General features: G+C 41.4%; 1 long non-coding RNA gene across 2 annotated transcripts; it reads left to right on the plus strand.

The window, feature by feature from the left end:
• Positions 7499-11382, plus strand: LOC108633365. Of its 2 annotated transcripts, none has more exons than XR_001917029.1 (3): positions 7499-7638; positions 9204-9411; positions 9948-11382. It is a non-coding gene; the product is annotated as an uncharacterized LOC108633365 (long non-coding RNA). The 2 variants fall into 2 exon arrangements; XR_001917028.1 differs by having other exon boundaries at positions 7505-7616.

Consider the following 19403-nt stretch of genomic DNA (forward strand, 5'->3'; position numbering starts at 1 on the left):
CCAAGTACTGCACTTCAGACTCTTTTGTTGACCATGATGACTACTCCATTTCTTCTGAGGGATTCCTGCCCAGAGTAGTAGATATAATGGTCATCTGAGTTAAATTCACCCATTCCAGTCCATTTTAGTTCACTGATTCCTAGAATGTTAACGTTCACTCTTGCCATCTCCTGTTTGACCACTTCCAATTTGCCTTGATTCATGGACCTAACATTCCAGGTTCCTATGCAATATTACTCTTTACAGCATCGGACTTTGCTTCTATCACCAGTCGCATCCACAGCTGGGTATTGTTTTTGCTTTGGCTCCATCCCTTCATTCTTTCTGGAGTTATTTCTCTACTGATCTCCAGTAGCACATTGGGCACCTACTTACCTGGGGAGTTCCTCTTTCAGTATCTCATCATTTTGCCTTTTCATACTGTTAATGGGCTTCTGAAGTGGTTTGTCATTCCCTTCTCCAGTGGACCACATTCTGCCAGACCTCTCCACCATGACCTGCCCGTCTTGGGTTGCCCTGCGGGCATAGCTTAGTTTCATTGAGTAGACAAGGCTGTGGTCCTAGTGTGATTAGAATGACTACTTTTCTGTGAGTATGGTTTCAGTGTGTCTGCCCTCTGATGCCCTCTTGCAACACCTACCGTCTTACTTGGGTTTCTCTTACCTTGGGTGTGGGGTATCTCTTCACGGCTGCTCCAGCAAAGCACAGCCGCTGCTCCTTACCTTGGATGAGGGGTATCTCCTCCCGCCACCCTTCCTGACCTTCAACGTGGGATGGCTCCTCTAGGCCCTCCTGTGCCCCACACAGCCACCATTCCTTGGGCGTGGGGTAGCTCCTCCTGGCCGCCGTCCCTGGCCTGGGACACGGGGTAGCTCCTCTTGGCCATTGCTCCTGGCCTCGGACGTGGGGTAGCTCTCGGCCACGCTTAGTGTGCTGGCCTGCTGCTGCTGCCTGAGCTTAATCACTCATGTCTACTTCCTACCTTTTTTTCCTCCTTCCCATTCTTGTTCTTATCATCAGTCAGCTGGACTATGGATGCAACTTCATAACTTGCTTCCGTCTATTTGCTACATTGCCTACAAAATAGATACCACGAAACAAGAATTTTTCCTGTGATCTCACAACTAGCCCACTCATCATCAGTATCACTCCCTTTCCTCTGCCTGACCCCAGATCCATATAAGTAGAAGACAGGGAGACAGCAGAGGAAAGAATGATCACTTTGATGACTCACAGGCTGAGGGGGGACTGCATTATATTCCTTTTACCTAAGCCAAGCGAGGGACCCACTGAAAGAGTGTCTCTTAGAAATTCTGAATGCCCCAAGAAGTAGAGACTGGAATCCCAGACCCTCATTAGAGGTTTTCCTGGGTAGCCCACTTGATAAGCTATTGAACTCCCTGCATGCATTCCTTTCCGATTGTCACTGACACCCCTGCAGAGAAAAAGAGAACTGCATAGAAATGGAGAGACTCTGAACTCTCTCCTTTCATGCTGCCATGAAGCTGTGAGGTTTCTTTGGGTCCAGTGGATACCATAGAATGGGCCTAGGTATGTGCTGTTTGGCTGCTTTTCTGGCTGTCCATTCAGGATGGGTGGTCAGTGCCCATGAGTACCCAGCAGCAATAGGTGGTCACTCTGTGGGGGCAGGGGGAAGAAGTGTTTTTGAAAAAAAATTGCCGAAGACCAGTCTCTCCAAGTCAAGCAACTGATAGGAGTCCTCTTCCATCAGAAAGGCCAGGAAAACATTTATGCAAGCAATGGAAGGTATCCACTATCAGTCAGATACCCTTATTTCTTTTCTCTTTCATTTCCAACATCTCGCATGGACTAGAGTCTTGAAAAGGGAGGTGGATAGGTGGACCTGACTATTCTTTCTTACCAACTCCTTGGATGGGAACAAGAAAAGAAATAAAAGAATAGGCGTCCCTTCTCTGGGCTTTCCTGGTGGCTCAGCTGGTAAAGAACCTGCCTGCCAATGCAGAAGATGCAAGATACTTGGGTTCAATCCTTGGGCCAGGAAGGTCCCCTGGAGAAGGAAATAACAACTCACTGCTGTATTCTTGCCTGGGAAATCCCATGGACAGAGGAGCCTGGCAGGGTCCATGGGGTTGCAAAGAGCTGGACATGACTGAATGTGTGCACACACACTCTGGTACTCTCTAACCACATAAGAGGAAGAGAAGAAACCTTAAATGGAATATGAGCTTATAGCTTTAAAATAGATAATTTCTTATTGAAGATGATCAATACCCGGCCACCAGAAAGTTGTGTCTAAGACATCATTAGAAGGCCAGAAAGCATGACTGGAGAAAGCACTGACTGGAGAAAACTTCCCAAAACTACTTCATGTTTGTAGCCACAGAGTAGACATTATTCAAAAAATTAGTTGTTGTTATGACATGCAAGTCCCATCATGTCACCATCCTGATGAAGAGTTCCCAATGACTCCTTAGTCCCTACCCTACAGGATACAAATGTACTCTTTGAATGACTCAGAAGGCCATATGTGATCAAGCTTTTGCCTTACCTTTTGCCTCCATGGTGTCATTTACCTCTTAGTTTCAGGTTTGACATTTGCAATTACCCCAGGGTATCAGGCTCTCTTGGCCATATGTGTCTTCACAAACATAGCTTTCTCTATGAGGAGAAAGTACTTTTCCTACCTAACTTATAAGTGAAATTCCATCAAGTCTTGATTTAAGCACAATCTCTTCTGTAAAGCCTTTGCTAAAGCTGGTATGCAGAATTACTTATTTCTTCTACCATATTCCCTTTGTACACATAGTTTGTTGATTTTATTGAGTTACTTTTGGGGGCAGTCTTGTGTGTCTGTCTTCTCATTAGACTCTAGTTCCTTGAAGGCATCAACTGTGTTCTCCCTTATAACCCCATGCCTGGGTGGAAGGAGTGTTGTTTAAAAGAAAACTCCAGAGCCTGAGCCAAGATCTAACCAGACACTCTGTTAAATCTGTCCAAACGAGATTGCCTTAAGTCTGCATTGATGTGGTCTTAGGGCTGAATAAGTGAAATCTGATTTTATCTATCAGGGTTCTTTCTATTAGATATGTTTTCTTCTCAAAGTCTAGCTGATCCTGACTCCTTAACTTCAGTTTATTCTAAAAGATCTATATCTAGCCTGCCACCATGCATTCTCCATATCTCACCATGGCAAAGTATTGCTTATCTATATGAAGCTACTTTCTCCATGTCTCTGAACAGTGCTGATATTTGATATTGTTATGATAAAATATATATATATTACATTCATTAATGCTGTCTTTAGTTCTCTCTCAAGGTAGAAATCCAATTTCATTTGGAGTATGATCCTCTAGAATGCAGGCCTTGCTTAGTATTCCATGTGGTGGAGACATGCTTAATTGTGCAAATGGCTTCATGCAGTCCAACCTGGGCCAGACACTGTGCAGAGTAGCAGGTACCAAATGAGACACTTGTGACCTCTGCTCTTAAGGGCTTCACAGAGGCTGGTCCTTCTCTGTCTTGGAAGGTTGTCTTCTTTGACCTTGACAGAGGCTCCAGAAGGGCCCTATGAGAGCACAGAGGGGTGTCAAAGCAGCTTCCCCAGGCCATCAGGGGCATCCATCCTGCAATCACTGAGATGACAAAACCCAGCCCAAGTTATCCTCACAAACTTTTGGGGTTCTAGCCCTAGAAACCCTTTTCCATCCCCCCATGCTCTGTTTTGACTACCTAGCAACTGCCACAGGAACGTAAAATAGTAGAAAGTGATGGGCTTTAGAATCAGAAATGATTGAATTTAATTCAATTTAGCCTAACTGAGCTTCTTAGGTTTAGTCACTTATTTTTCCCATTAAATTTTGACTAGGTTGACCAGCCTTTTAAAGTCCCATTATAAATATAGGATGGTTGTCAGGATCAAGGTATAAGGCTCCAGATCATTTGTCTTTCACCATTCTCTGATTGACTGCTGCCCCAGTAGAGATTTCCCCAACACACACATATACAGGCCTGTGTGCTCCTAAATTGGGTCCTTTCTCTCATTCTCTAGTAGGCCCTCTCATTTTGTTTGAAATTATTCCTCCATCATCACCATCTCTCAAATATCTTACTAAATTGCAACAATAAGTTTTTAATTTTATTCTCATAAATTAGATATTTCAGATCTCTGAGGTTCTTCATCTCCATAATTAATGCATGTTTCTGGAATTCTTTTTTTTAACTAATTTATTTATTTTAATTGGAGGCTAATTACTTTACAATATTGTGGTGATTTTCACCATACATTGACCATCAACATGAATCCGCCATGGATGTCAGGTGTCCCCCCATTTTGAACCCCCCCTCCCACCCTCTCCCCACTCCATCCCTCTGGGTTGTCCCAGAGCACCAGGTTTGAGTACTCTGCTCCTGCAATTCTAAATATAAGTAAATCTGTCTTTATATTTCTTTAGTTTTGGAAATAGACAAACAGACATCTAATATATATACATAGAGATTGTGTATATATATTTGTATATCACATGTGTATGTATTTATAGACATTAGACATTTAATAAACAAAGTAAAAATTTATTTTCTATTTGTACACTTTTGCTCTCATGCTAGCCTTAAACAAAAACCTTTGCCTTTTCCCCTCTTGTTGACATCTCCTCCTCTCTCCTTTCACTCTGGCTTTTCACCTTTTTACTCCCCCTTTACCCCCTACCATCCTCCTCCCCTCATTCATCCTTTAAACCTAGTTTTATTTGGATCCTCTTAAAGAATTGCACTGTGATACTCTGAGTGCAGCGACCCAGCCTCCAGGCTAATGCTGGTGTGTCTTTTAGTTACTGAGAACATAAATCTTCCCCTTAGTTCTCTCTCAGGGATTATTTAAATTGCTCAGATTGAGAATCCATCTATTTCTTTAAAGCCCAACCCATGAAGAGCTGTTAACACAATGCAAGAGTTTAAGGCATTAAGCGTGTACCTGCAAGTACGCATTTCTGTTCTTCATTTCCTCCTCCCCGCTGGGAGTGCTTTCCAGTAGACAGTGGGGAGAGGGGAGAGAGCAGAACCTAAATAAGCTGACTTATCTGGAAAAGCACTCCCCTCCATCTTTGCCATTTTAATAAAGCTTAGCTGGGGAGCGATTCGGAATCCTTCAAGAGCAGGCCCCTTTAAAACAATCGAGGAGTGTGTAAAACACAGCTCAGGCCCCGCTAGCTAGCCGGGCTGCAAACTGACGTCACCTCATAAATCCGCAGGCTCTGTTCCTGGCCCCAAACTGTGAGGCACAGCCTGGACCCATCAGTGAGCTGATTTTTCTGGAGATTAATTATTTGTTCAGACAGAGGTCATGTAGAGGGTCTTTAAAAGATTGCTTCAGTATTTTGTCCCACCTGCTTTTATTCAGGTTAAAAGAAAAAAATGGACTTCCCTGTGCAGCCAGCCTGTGGAAAGGAACACGGTATACAAAGAGACCAAATCAGAAGGGACTAGGGCATCATTTGACCCACACAGTCCTTCAGCAAAGGAGGGACTGAGAGACAGCGACAAGAAGGAGCTGAGCCTTTGGTCCTTCTTATCTTGCTACCTGGAGGTCATAGGTTTTCAAATGTCCAGAGGGCAGTCCATGGTCATTTTGCAGGAAGGGGAATTTTATCCAGGGCCCGAGAGTGAGCTCTTGTCTAACACTCAGGAATCAATTGTCTGAGATGACTCACGCTGACAAAGCAAAAGACTTCATTGGCAAGGGGCGGCCAGGTGCAAAGCAGGAGGGCAAGGGAAACCAGGAGGACTGCTCTGCCATGTGGCTCACAGTCTTGGGTTTTATGGTGATGAGATTAGTTTCTAGGTTGTCTCTGGCCAATCGTTCTGACTCTGGGGGCTCTGGGTCCTTCCTGGTGGTTCACACATTGCTTAGTCAAGATGGATGACAGCGAGAAGGATTCTAGGAGGTTGTAGGACACATGACATCTCCTTTTGACCTTTCCAAAATTCTTCCAGTTAAAGGTGGTTTATTAGTTCCGTGTTCCTTAATAAAACCTCCTGTCATAAAATAACTCATGCACATGGTTACTATGGTTCCTGGCTAGGGTGAGCGGTTTTAGTCATTGTGTTTCCCCTAAGGGTCAGGTTGGAAATGAAATGAATTGAAATAGGTTTAGGGTTGGGGAATCCAGCAGAGGGACAACAGGAAGTGTCCACCTCCAAGGGGCCATGGAAGCTACTGGAGGCCTCGGAACCTAACTTACTGTCCAGGCCATGCTGGTATTTACCCATGGACTTTCTGTATCTCTCTCCGGGCAACCTCTTAAACACCCTCAAAGGAAGAACAGCAGTCATTCAGCAGAATGCAGAAAAGAGGGGAACAGCCTGGAATGTGGCAGTTGTCAAGTTCATGAGAGCTTCCAGAGGAAGACAGCAAAGGCTGGGTACCATGAAGGCAGGAGGGTGGGAAGCAGATTTTTTCTAAGAGAAAGAATAAGAGTTAAGTAACCTGGAGTTGGTCAGGAAGTTGCTTAAATTTTATTCACAGATTTCGAGAGAGTGGCAAGCAGTGGTTTGTTGATAAATAACATCTCTTCTGGTTTGCAGCATTTACTGATTTCTGTGGTGTAAATACTTCCATTAACACTGATTTCAAAGACCAAAGTGAGGCACTGAATGTGGCAATGAGAAGTGATGTGGAATGGGCTCTTCTGAGCCAGTGAGAGCCGGCTCTTGTCCACTTTTGGTTGTGACAATACACTGAAAGATTACTAATGTATATTCTCAATTCTTGTCCAATAGGAAGTTCACAGTATAGCTAATAAGGTTGGAGCCCAGTGCTAGTGTGAATTTTGTCCTGCTGTCCACTTCTAACTGTGCATTTATAATTTGTACATTTTCCCCTGTATGTATTAGATTTCAATAAAAAGCTGAAATATTAAACAGTATAGTCTTTTCATCCCTTGCAATCATAGACACAGCATTTCTCATCATCTCTCTAATAATTCTCATCTTTGATAAGGCACAGGGTTGGGTTGCATTGTCAAGGGGTGAAAAGTGTAATTTCAGACAACAACTATTGTGTGGTCTTCTTTTGGGGGAGTTGGGAAGAGAAAACCTAGCTTCCTTCCAGGTAAAGGATCTGATTGACATAGCCTGATGGGAGTCATGGAAAGCTCTGGAATGCAGATCTGTTCATAACCCTTGGCTCCTCTGCAGGCCCTAAATAAACACAGACTTTTGATGCTGGTTTCAGATGAATCCCCTACAAATGCTAGCACAGCAAGCTGGGCAACCATGGGGTCTTACCCTCCCAGGAGGGAGCCCCAAACATGACTGCCGCACAGAAGATGAAGGGGGCAAAAGAAGAGGGTGCCTCACCGCCAATCTCAGCATCCTGTGGTTTGGCAGTTTTCCTGGGAGCCCTGGGGCCTTCTGGGGAAAAGCCAGGAAGAGAGAAGGGTGAGGGAGAGAGGGAGGGAAAGAGGGGGACCTGCTTTTATAGGCAGGGTGGGGCTGTATGTGCCTGTCAGGGCCAGAATTGCTGGCTCTTTCCTGGACTGACTTTCTACAGAGAGGAGGAAAGTCACCCGACCTGCATGATCTCCTCTTAACCTCACAACAACCAACTGCATGCAGTAGATTTTCACACCATTTCTCAGGTGGGGAAACTGACGGCTGGAGGTATGAACTCATGTCCCACAAATATTAAATGCTAAAGGAGAGATTTGATCCCACCCCTTATCTGTGTTGGCACTTTTGGATCAAACCCTTTGGATCTATTGGCTAATTGAGTACAACATCTATTTGTCTGACTATCTTTTGTCTCATTCTCTCCCTTGTAAATGAGCCCCTCTGGTTGTTGGAATGATTAACCAGATGATCATGGTGACCTCTGACGATGACAAGGGAGGGCTTCTTAGCCCACAGCTTCTCTGTAGGGGTGGTTCAGTGTGAAATCAGTATCAGAGAATCTTAGCTTTGTAGGCACAGCCAGGGCAGCAGTGCAACCCTCCCGCCAGAAGACGCTTAATAACACCAATGATTTATTTCTTCAACTTCTGGCTTGGGAGACCAGCAGCTTGTGCTAAATCAACTGTGTGTCTTTACCAGACCATGAGCACCATCAGCTACCCTGTCATGAATCCAAGCACGTCTATCTCTCTGTCCGTCAGTCCTTGTGGTTGTGTTCTGCCCTTTGAACCTTTCCTGCACAAACATGAAACTCAGCACGGACTCTTCACAAGGGCATTCGCCTCTTGGCTTTCACTCAGAATAAATAGGCAAAGCTCTGGATGCTAAAACCCTGCCCCAAAGTGAAACAAAGCCAGCACGGACACCTGCTGCCTCTCTTCCTGCACCCATCACATTTTCTTTCTTTCTCCTGCTGTCATTTTGTACTTCTCCATCAAACACTAAAATTCATAATGGCCTTCTTTGAAGAACTTTTGTGGATGGCTTACATGTTCCATTTTCCCTGTTGATGTGGTGGTAGTGTGGGAGCTGGAAGGAACAGCAGGAGCTTTTTCTCTAGTTGGAGCAGGTCTATTTTATTGTTTTGCAAGTAAGAAAACACAGAGATGAGAGTGATAACACCTCCCAGCAATAAAATCATAGCAGCTAACTGTGATTGAACACTTACTGTGCTGGCGAATACATCAACTGCTTTATAAGGATTATTTCTTTAAATCCTCAGGACAACTCCATGAAGTAGAACCTATTATTATTTCCATTTTCCTATGAGGAAAATGAGGTTCAGATGAGCTAAGTATTTAAAGCTTACTTAAGTTTTCAAAACTAGTAAATAATAATAATATGTCTGGTGCCAGAATCTATGTCTTTAACAAATGTTCTGTGTTGCTATGAACCACAAAATATCTTTGTGCAGGCATGAGTAACATTAAGCTGAACCACACAAAAAGGTCATTTTGGAAGTCAGAAACTGTGAACTAGAACACCAAATGCAGAATTTGAAATCAAGCAAGACCCTAACCCTCCACCCTACCCCACTCCCGGTACAAAGTCCCTCAGTATCCCCTATTTCTTGTTTGGAGTAGAAGGCTGTAGTCTGTTAGGACTTCTGTGAGTTTCAAAGAGCAAACTCAAGCAGTTACTAACTAAGGAAGTGGAGGAATGCAGAAATAGGGAAAGCAGTCAAGAAACAATAGTTCAGCAATAAATCAGAGTCCTAGTTCCTCCTCAAGGGATGTACACAACAATCTGACATGTATCTCTGATTTGTTCTGCAGGAACTAAGACCCCCACACAGGCAGAGGATGGTGACTAGTGCTGAGCATAAGCACATAGAGCCAGGACTGGTTGGAACCAGAGGTTGATGGTTAAGATTCCTGAAAAACCACTCTGTTACCTCACCACCAACTTATCAGAAGAAAGTCATGCACCCTGTAGCCCTCACCCCGAATGTTGCCTTTAAAAATCCTTCCCTGAAAGCTACTGGTAAGTTCAGTTCTTTTGAGCATGAGCTGCCCATTCTCCTCATTGGCACCCTGAAATAAACGCTGTACTTTCCTTCACCAGAAGCTGGTGTCAGTAAACTGACTTTGCTGCACAGTGGGTATGTGGATCCAAGCTCTGCTTGATAAGAAGTTTTCTGAATGTGGTCACCAGGCTTGATTATTTTTATACTTTGGTGCAATCCATAGATCAGGCCCTCAATCAGTATTATGTTTCCTGAGCACAAAAATGAGAGTACATGAAAGGGAGAGACATAATAATATATGAATTATCAGAAACAAAGACAGGCTTCAGTTTCAGAGAGAATGAGCCAGGGGCAGGGCAAGGGGTGTGTGTGTGTATGTGAGTGTGTGCATGTGTGTATACGTGTGTGCTAGGACCAAAGCCATTGACGGGTGGGGGTCCAAACTTCTTAAAAAAGTTCAACCCTGTCTTTACCTTCCCTGCATGGTTGTATGACCACTCATGTTTCCATCCCATATTTCTCACTAGCTCATTGTCTTTTTTATTTTTTTCAGAGAATCAGCACATTACCTCCAAAAGAACTTTCTGAACAGATGTACTTTTGAAGAAAATGCCATAGTCTTCTTTTAAATTTATTTATTTATTTTATTTGTTCATTTAGTGGCTATGTTGGGTCTTCATTGCTGTGCTGGCTATTCTCTACTTGTGGTGTGCGGGCTTCTCTTGTTTGCGGTGGCTTCTTTTGTTTAGGAACACAGTCTCTAGGGTGCACTAGGCTTCGGTAGCTGCAGCCTGAGAGCTCAGTAGTTGTGGTACACAGGCTTAGCTGCTCTGCGGCCCATGGGACCAACCTGGACCAGAGATTGAACTTGTGTATCCTGCATTGGCAGGCAGATTTTGACCACTGAGCCACCAGGGAAGCCCCCAAAGTGCTACAGTCTTAATGAACTCCTATAATTAATTTCTAATGCCAGGAATCTAGGTTGGGAGAGTGTTGGTTTCTATTGAATGGGAATTGACTTGAAAGAATCATTTTGTGATCATTCCCGAGCCCTTGGAATCATTCTACCTTTTCATCTCACATTCCTAAGCCCCTGGAACCAGTCTATATTCCCCTCTCACTTTTGCTTTCCCTTTTGTCCTTATCACCTGATAGGACTAATGTAATGCAAACTCAGTTCTCCTCAGTCACCTTAGCAGCCTAAGCAGGGTTTCATAGCAAGAGGATGGAAGGAGGTGCTGGGGAAACATCCGAAAGAGAACTCTATGCCTTGGGGTGGGAACTAGACTTTCAGAGAAGACATGTGGGAAAGGCCAGGAGAGCCCAACCTTGCTAGAGACTGTGTTCAGGTTATGCAAGGAACAAGGACACCAAATGGTAAGATTCAAGAAACAGGAAGCCAAAGCTTATAGCTTCCTTTCTCCTCCCTGGGAAGCCTTTGGACATGATTCAGCAGAGAAAATGAATGAAAGTCAGTAGCACAAAGGAGTGGAAGAAGGGTCTCACACCCATGGAAGCACCACAAAGAGGAGCAACCAAAGAGAGACAGGAAGACAGACCCTCTGTGCATCCCCACACAGCCTGGACTCTACATGTTTTCATTTTTTAATGGCACATCCCTATCAGTAAAAATGTTATTTCCAAATGAACATATGTTCTTTAATTGCAAATTTTACATAGTTGCTGCTATACTGATGTATTGCTTTTATCTGAGACTGACTCAATACTAGAAATAATAATATGAATAAGATAAAAATGAGTAAGACGTTATATCTTCTTTCACACCCTGGAAGAATCACCTTGTGCATCCCTGGGGTGAACTCATACAAGTTTGGAGGCCTTTAGGTTAGAACTGTGCTGCCAGTAGGAATATAATGCAAATTGCCTATGTAAGGTATAATCTTCTAGTCATCTCATTTTAAAAATGTAAAAAAAAACCTGATGAAATTAGTTCTAATAATACATTTTATCTAACCCAATATATTCAAAGCATCATTATTTCTATAGGTAATAGATATAAAAACCATTAAAGAGTTATTTTATATTCATAACAGTATTTGGAATCTAGTGCATATTTTCTGCCTACTCCACATCTCCATTTGAAAACGTTATATTTCAAGTGACCATCAGCTATATGTGGCTTGTAGCTGCTGTATTAGAGAGCTCTGGGCTACAGGACTCTGATGGCAGAAGTAACAGAAGTCCTAGGGGACACTGGACACAGGATGTGTTTGCAGTCAAGGCTGGGAGCAATGGAATATGTATGATAATCTGCCATTGTCACGGTGTGAGCTGTAACCCTCCAGTTCCTTTAACTAGACAACCTTAAAGTAAGCATATCAAGTTCAGAGTGTTGTGACCCTACTAGGAGAGAATTTTATGGAAGTACATAAACACTTGGTCATAGTGAAGATGTGCATAAATACACAAACAGTGGATACTGGTCACTATGGGTAGATGAGATTGGAGCTCAGCGAGTAGCAGTCTACTCAATTTTCTTTACATGTGTCTATATAGTTTGACTGTCAAATTGTACAATTAAAAAAATAATGTTAAATGACAGTAGTCTTTTAAAAGACATGCACATTTCCACACCCCCCCAAAAGTGTACAGTCTTAATCCTCATTGATAAAATAACATTTCTTTAGTCACACAGATCTGAACCAATCCATCTTACCCACACAGTCAATATATTCCTCTTAATGAATGAAAAGGGCTTAAATTCTTTTTTTTTTTTTTGGTGAAAAGAAGGTTAGGAGAGGGATGTGGTTTACAGTTGCCTGATAAAATGAAGAATTCTCAGTTAAATTTGAATTTCAGGTACACAATGATTAACTGTTTAGCATAAGAAGAAATGTGGACTATTACCCAGATGGGATCCAATGACAAGGTGCTTCTAATTCCTCTTGCCATGACAAAATAATTATGGAAGTAGATTCATTTTCCTGTCTTAATCTTTCTCCCTATTTTGTCAAATAAGGCCTTAAGTTTACTCAACCTGAATTTCTTTTCTACATGTATCTTCAGAATTTTGACTGAAGAGAAATATTACAATTCTTGAATATTCTGAATAAGCACATTACTAATCATGGCAGGAGAAATTACACATTTTGGTCTCAGCCTTTAAAGAATTTACATTTAACAATGAGTATATCCTGCTATTTTTGTTGCATATCAATCTCTAACACAGTGTCCGAATTATGGCAAGTGGTGTGTGTGTGCATGTGTGCATATGTGTGTGTGTGTGTGTGTGTGTGTGCATGCGCATGTCCTCACTCTACATCCAGGGCAATTTCACTTTTCCACTGCTCATCACCAAGTGTTCAGTTGGACATTGACTTACATCAGGCTTCCAGGAAACCATAGAGCATGAAATCTTATGCACCTTCATTCACTGAATTCAAGTTTTAGATTTACCAGCCAAGAATTTATTCTTTTCTTTGAATAATCCAGGGATAACTTTAGTCTCCAATAGCTAACTTGTCAATCCACCGCAAAACGCAAATCCTTAAGAAATTAGCCTGAGCACCTGCTTTAGAAAACCACTGTACTCTTTTCCTGAAGTTTTAATGATGCAAGAATCCTTTGATCCAGAGCTTTCTAATGTTTAATCCATTAACAGAATTGCTTTTTCCTCTGTATCCGTTTTTACCAGATTCAATTAGCTCTGCCTATAGAATTCAAACCACAAATAGAAGGACAAGTGCTTACCCTAGTCTCCAAATATCCCTGTATGCATTCTGAATGTGAGCCAAGGATTGAGTGATAGTCACATGTTACATTGGCTCTTCTGAACTCATGCCTTCATGCCCTAACCCCATTCTCTCAAGCGAACAATAACTTCAGGGCCAGAGAACTAGAGTCAGTAAGATCTCAAAAGAGATATGTCACATGAGGAAGAAATTCCAATTTTAAATTAGGGATAACTCCTGCAAAGTCATGTTGTTTATCCTCTTGTTCCTGGAAAACAGCAGAAATGATTAAAAGGACAAGTTCTTGGATAAAAGTAAACATATTAAAAGTGTCTGAGTGAGAGGCTGCAAAAACTGAAATTGTGATAGGGCCAATACATCAAAAAGGGCAACAAAAACATTTGAACTTCTTGAGAATCTTGGAAGAAAAAGAGTACTGCTAGCTTCTTTTCAAATATAGCTGAATAAAGTAAGATTAAATGAGCTTAACTCCCATTACAAACAAGGCCATTTTGTTTCCAAGTCATTTCCTAGTCATAATAAGTGGCCATCCCCATCTTCACCTTGGGCTCTTTTTCCCTAGTCCTGAACTTTTTGTTCTACTATTTCTGCCCAGTTTCTAATCTGAAATCTTTTTCTATTGTGGGGAGGGGGTGAATTGATTTATTTGCTGTCCTCCTGGAGACAAGGAGCCAAGTCACTTAGGAACTGTGCTTACTTTATGGGCGTGAGTTCCAGAACACCATAAAGGCTAAAGTCTTCCCATAACTCAGCTTGTAGAGCGGTTTTTATTTGAACACAGAATATTCTCAGGAAAGACTCAGTAAAGACAAATATATCTCCCTAATAATATAAACGATCACTTCAGCTGAGTTCTTTACAATATGGATCATGTTGATGATGCATCTGAACCCACATAGTACCCCTTCTCAGGACACTTTATATATCAAGGAAGGATTCATTAGTTTGTCTTGATAAGTTAATTTCTCTAAGAGACTAGACAATAGCTGGGTCATCTTTTGCAAATATATACAAGACAGTAAGCTAGGCTCAGTTGATGATGTATCTCAATAAAAAGCTGTTGAATGAATGCTTAAAGAATAATGGTTTTGCTAATGGTTTGTGTTATTCTAGAAAGAGATTAAGTCCAGGTCACAGAATAAGGTGGTGGCATAAGAGAGATTTGGGGTATTCTAATCCATTACACTGCAATCACATGCTTCACATACTCCATACATATGTAACTTTTATGCAAACTACTTTAAACTTCTGAATCTCAGTTTCCATAACTTAAAAAATTTTTTTAATTTATTTATTAATTTATTATTTTACTTTACAATACTGTATTGGTTTTGCCATACATTGACATGAATCTGCCATGGGTGTACATGAGTTCCCAATCCTGAACCCCCCCTCCTACCACCCTCCCCATATCATCTCTCTGGGTCATCCCCATGCACCAGCTCCAAGCATGCTGTATCCTGCATCAGACATAGACTGGCGATTCAATTCTTACATGATAGTATACATGTTAGAATGTCATTCTCCCAAATCATCCCACCCTCTCCCTCTCCCTCTGAGTCCAAAAGTCCATTATACACATCTGTGTCTCTTTCCCTGTCTTGCATACAGGGTCGTCATTGCCATCTTCCTAAATTCCATATATATGTGTTAGTATACTGTATTGGTGTTTTTCTTTCTGGCTTACTTCACTCTGTATAATCGGCTCCAGTTTCATCCATCTCATCAGAACTGATTCAAATGAATTCTTTTTAATGGCTGAGTAATACTCCATTGTGTATATGTACCACAGCTTTCTTATCCATTCATCTGCTGATGGACATCTAGGTTGTTTCCATGTCCTAGCTATTATAAACAGTGCTGCGATGAACATTGGGGTACATGTGTCTCTTTCAATTCTGGTTTCCTCGGTGTGTATGCCCAGCAGTGGGATTGCTGGGTCATAAGGTAGTTCTATTTGCAATTTTTTAAGGAATCTCCACACTGTTCTCCATAGTGGCTGTACTAGTTTGCATTCCCACCAACAGTGTAGGAGGGTTCCCTTTTCTCCACACCCTCTCCAGCATTTATTGCTTGCAGATTTTTGGATCGCAGCCATTCTGACTGGTGTGAAGTGGTACCTCATTGTGGTTTTGATTTGCATTTCTCTAATAATGAGTGATGTTGAGCATCTTTTCATGTGTTTGTTAGCCATCCTCTATGATCCACCTGCCAGAATTCTGGAAATAAAAGCAAAAATAAACAAATGGGATCTAATTAAAATTAAAAGCTTCTGCACAACAAAGGAAAATATAAGCAAGGTGAAAAGACAGCCTTCTGAATGGGAGAAAATAATAGCAAATGAAGCAACTGACAAACAACTAATCTCAAAAATATACAAACAACTTCTGCAGCTCAATTCCAGAAAAATAAACGACCCAATCAAAAAATGGGCCAAAGAACTAAATAGACATTTCTCCAAAGAAGACATATGGATGGCTAACAAACACATGAAAAGATACTTGCAATTTTTTAAGGAATCTCCACAGTGTTCTCCATAGTGGCTGTACTAGTTTGCATTCCCACCAACAGTGTAGGAGGGTTCCCTTTTCTCAACTATATCTTAATAAAATAAATGTCACTGTACAATTTAAAGATGAATGGTAGAATCCATGCTAATAATTTATAATTTGTTTCTTAGAATAACATTAAATAGACAAAAAAATATCAGGAGAGATTGTGGGAGAATAGAAAATACCTTATATTTTCCTGTCTTTATGCCATCTTTCCCTGGCTTTTTGAGCAAGAGTTCCCACATTTCCATTTTTCAGAGCCTGAAAATGAGGTCGCTACCCCAGTCTGGCCCTCTCTGTCACTTGCTTACTCCATAACGATTCTCAAATGATTCATTTCTTCATCTTTGCATTCCACTTCTATAAAATGGGGGTCCCAGGAGAATGTATCTTATGAGGATGTAAGGATAAAGTAACAAGACACTTAAAAATATTTAGTACATTGTCTGCCTGGTATCTGCTCAAAAAGTGAATGACAGTGTTGCTGCTTGGTAATCACTCGGGGTACAGCTCACCGATGGGAGGTGGTGGGGGAAGCAGCGATGGGGAGGTGGTAATGGGGATAGTGGTGAGGGTGATGCCCATGACAAGGGATTGTATGAGTGGTGGAGGTGATGCTGAACACGGTGGGGATGGTGCTTAGATAAAAGTGGGTGTAACTGGATGCAAAAAATGGAGATATGATACAAGAATCCACCCTGAGTTCTGCATAGGACTTAGAAGTTCAGGACCTTGACCATAGCATTCTCTGTTCAAAGGTCTACTTCACTTACACACTGGGTAAACACTGAATTGCTTACTATGGTAAATTAGGCCCTTGTGAGTTTTATCTGCCTCCAGACTGTCTACTCTTCTGCCATTTCTCTCCATTCAAACAGATACATTTGAAATTTCTCAGGCATACTTAGGGGCTTCACACCACACAGATTATTTAGTTTTGGTCCTTGTCTTTGTGAGTGTTGTCACATTGGGAGGAAATGATCTCTGCTGTCTTTTTTTATTTCTCTCTCTTTAAAATTCAGACTTTCATAAGAGGAAATTTTCCTCACTTCCTTCCCAGAACCATTTTGCTCACCTCATCTCTTTCAGATCTTTTAACTGATTAGTAATGTAAGTACTGACTCTCCACTCATTGGACTGAGTGGAAGGTACCTTGGTAGTGGAAGGGTATGAGGAAGGAATGGAGATTGTGAGAAGAAAGATAAATAACTCACAAGCAAGAGGGAGATCTGAGGGAAGATAAGCATGAGGGAATGTGTATGAGGCATCTTTTGTTTATGGGGCAAGGGATGGCAGAAGGGCTTGGAAACAAGACAAAGTGAGAAAAAAGACCCCAGGTCCAAAAGTGCCTCAGTCTGGACCCTTCTGGCAATAGGGTCTGTGGTAGGGTTTTAATTCCCTCTAAAAACAATTGTTTTCCTATTTGTCTTGGGATGTTAATTTACTCTTTGATTTACTACCGGTCAGATGAATTTTCACCAGAATTCGTCTTTGCAGATGTTTGAACTTTTGATCACTATTAGTTTTTCACGTTGAAAGTGTATTTCATCCACTTGACCTAAGTCATCAAGTGAAAAGGAGATGCCACCACACTGCTAAGTCCTTGGAACCTCATAGTCTACCTACAGTTTCTCAGTTACTCAAGGCAGTCCCTTCCTGCATTTGACAGGGAAGGAGGGCAAGTTTTCTCCAAACCCTGGGCATCCTTTTCTAACCTCAGAGATGCCACTTCCAGTTCTTCTGGGGCCACCTTGCCTATCCCTTACCCTCAGAGAGTTCTGCCTCTCACACATCCCAGATCATAGCAAGAGAAAAATGCAAAGTCAAATATTAATAAAATATTTAATTACAGTCTCTTATGTTATAATGTGCTAATTGCCTTCTTAACAAATACAACATCATCAAAATCAAGTTAGCAAAACCACTGTTACTCTGGGAAAATAAAAGTTGTTGACAAGAGAGTTGTAAATTCATTTTTTTTCCCTTGAAGAAATATTTTAAAAGTTGATTTTTAATAGTTTTAAGTTATTTTGTTGTGGCTAAAGTAAGCAAAAATAAAAACTTGAGACCAAATAAATCTAAATATCCCTGAGAAAAATTCTCAAGGGAGCAAAAATAAAATGTCCTAAATTAGCAAATATCTAGGTAAATTTTAGACCAGTTCCCAGTTATCAGCGTCAAACAAAACACAGCTGCTAAATGATTAGCTGGCTACTCAGATGAAGCAGCTGTGGATTCTTATAATATCTTTGAAAATATTTTTCCCCAATATATGCTTATGTTCTGTGCTAGTCACCAATTGCAAAATCATTTTAACCAACAATAGGGGGCATGATGCCAGGTACATGTAATGAGGTTATGTAACCTTGAGTAGTGATAGAAAATGACTGAAATGCAAAAGGATGATATTTTGTCTGGAAGTGAGGGCAAAAGATGATAATTAGCATCCTCAAGTGATTTTTATAGAAGCCCAAAGATGCTTACAAAATGAATTTTATAAAACTTTGAAAGAAATATGTCCACAGAAGCACAATATGGTTTAAACTGAGGAGAAAAGGTGATAATCACCAGGCAGGTCAGGATTGTTTAAATCTAGAGAGAGAGATTCCCATTTCAAAAAGAAAGAGCTATTTTCTTCCTTTTTTTCAGTTACATCTTTTTCAGATAAATATAGCAATTCGGGAGTAGAATAGCTGGGTCATATGGTAGTTATGGGCTTCCCCTGTGGCTCGGGGGTAAAGAATCCACCTGCAATGCAGAAGGCACAGGAGACATGAGTTCAAAGACTGTAAAGACCCCTGGGTTGTGAAGAGTCTCTGGAGGAGGGTATGGCAACCCACTCCAGTATTCTTGCCTAGAGAATCCCCATAGACAGAGGAGCCTGGTGGGCTACCGTGCTTGGAGTCGCAAAGAGCTGGACACACCTCAGACCACTGAGCAAGCATGCATGGTAGTTACATTTTTAGCTTTCTGAGAAATTGCCATACTGTTTTCCATAGCAGCTGCACCAATTTACATTGCCATCAGCAGTGTGCTAGTGGCCCCTTTTCTCTACACTCTCACTGACATTTATTTGTAGACTTTTGGATGATAGCCATTCTGACCATAGAATATTACTCAGCCATAAAAAAGAATGAAATTCTGCCATTTACAATGACATGGATGGACCTAGAGAGTATTATGCTGAGTGAAGATAGACAGGGAAAGACAAATGTTCCATATCGTCATTTATATGTGAAACAAAAAAAAATTGTATAACAAAACAAAAACAACTCAAAGATATAGAGAACAAACCAGTGGTTACCACTGGAGTAAGGGAGGAAGGGAGAGGCAAGACAGATGAGGGATTAAGAGATGAAAACTGCTATGTGTAAAATAGATAAACAACAAGAAAATATTGTACAGTGCAGGAAAACATAGCCATTGTTTGAGATAACTTTAAATGGAGTACAATCTATAAAAATATTGACTATGTTTCACACCTGACACTAATATAATTGTAAATCAACCCATATACTTCACTGAAAAAAAAAAAAAAGAGCTGAATAGGAAAAAGGAACTGAAAAGGTGAGCAGCAGATACGCATATGGCAGGGCCAAGGCAGAGGGTCTGGAGTGCAGAGGTTAGGAATGGTATTGAAGGGCAAGAGAGGAGACAATCCAAGACCTTAATTTAGATGCACATGATCTTGAGAACAAAACTGGGGCCCTAGTAGAATGATCTTCAACTCAAAGAATGTTAGGG

The sequence above is a fragment of the Capra hircus genome, chromosome 2 (genome assembly GCF_001704415.2).
Source record: "Capra hircus breed San Clemente chromosome 2, ASM170441v1, whole genome shotgun sequence".
Lineage (NCBI taxonomy): Eukaryota > Metazoa > Chordata > Mammalia > Artiodactyla > Bovidae > Capra > Capra hircus.